The sequence below is a fragment of the Primulina tabacum genome, chromosome 6 (genome assembly GCF_025594145.1).
Source record: "Primulina tabacum isolate GXHZ01 chromosome 6, ASM2559414v2, whole genome shotgun sequence".
Classification (NCBI taxonomy): domain Eukaryota; kingdom Viridiplantae; phylum Streptophyta; class Magnoliopsida; order Lamiales; family Gesneriaceae; genus Primulina; species Primulina tabacum.
Window position 1 is genome coordinate 36,120,697 of NC_134555.1, and position 1,125 is coordinate 36,121,821.

At 42.8% G+C, this 1,125-nt stretch overlaps 1 non-coding gene across 1 annotated transcript; it reads right to left on the reverse strand.

Moving 5' to 3' along the window:
• Positions 1-740: 740 nt before the first annotated feature.
• On the reverse strand, positions 741-847 carry LOC142550365 (small nucleolar RNA R71). The gene has a single exon (XR_012821329.1). It is a non-coding gene; the product is annotated as a small nucleolar RNA R71 (small nucleolar RNA).
• Positions 848-1,125: the final 278 nt, after the last annotated feature.

Sequence of the window (1,125 nt, forward strand, 5' to 3'; positions counted from 1 at the left end):
CTCGTATTCAGTTACGTTTATTATAACTTGACTATCGTGCACTTGCGATATTTAAATCGAGCTTTCATTTATAAAATAAATTTTGGGATTATTCACCGTGCAAGTTTTGCTCGATCAAGTTTTTGGCGCCGTTGCCGGGGACTGTTGATTCACAATTTTTTATTTTCATTTAAATTCTTTAGTATTATTTATTTTATTGTTGTTTGATACTCTCATTGTGTTGCAGATTTTTCTTGTGGTGCATGCGAAGATCACTCGAGTTTAAGCTTGAGCCTTTTGACCCCGAGATCGAACGCACAGCTAGACGTCGACTACAGCAGCAAAGAGCGAAGGAAAGAATGGAAGGCGATCAACAAAGAGAGGAGCCAAGGCGTATACCGATGTTGGATTATGCACAGCCGTCTCTTGATGGAGCACGTCCAAGCATCGTAAGACCAGTCATCCGAGCTAATCAGTTTGAGATCAAGCCAGCTATCATTCAGATGATTCAGAACACTGTCCAATTTGGGGGAAGTGCACTTGACGACCCTAATTCTCATATAGCTGACTTTCTTGAAATTTGTGATACTTTTAAGTTTAATGGCGTGTCTGATGACGCTGTTCGTTTGCGTTTATTTCCATTTTCACTGAGAGATAAAGCTAAGTCGTGGTTAAACTGTTTGCCTGTAGGGTCTATTACTACATGGGAAGATATGGCAAAGGCGTTCCTGATCAAGTACTTTCCTCCGTCGAAGACTATGAAGCTCAGAGCCGACATTACTACTTTTGCTCAATATGAGCAAGAGTCACTTTACGAGGCATGGGAGCGCTACAAGGACTTGTTGAGGAGATGTCCACACCATGAGCTGCCTCTTGGGTTAGTTGTTCAAACTTTCTACTACGGTCTGCTTACTCCTAACCGTACTATGATAGATGCTGCTGCCTGTGGTAACTTACTGAGAAAGACGGCGGAGGAAGGATATGAGTTATTGGAGGAGATGGCTGCTAGTAGCTATCATCCTCAGTCTGATAGGCAGAGACGAGGTGCTGGAGTTAATCAAGTTAATGATTTGTCGGCGGTTTCAGCACAGTTAGAGGCTTTGAATAGAAAGATTGATGGGATGAGCATGAGTGGGTCGGCTATGC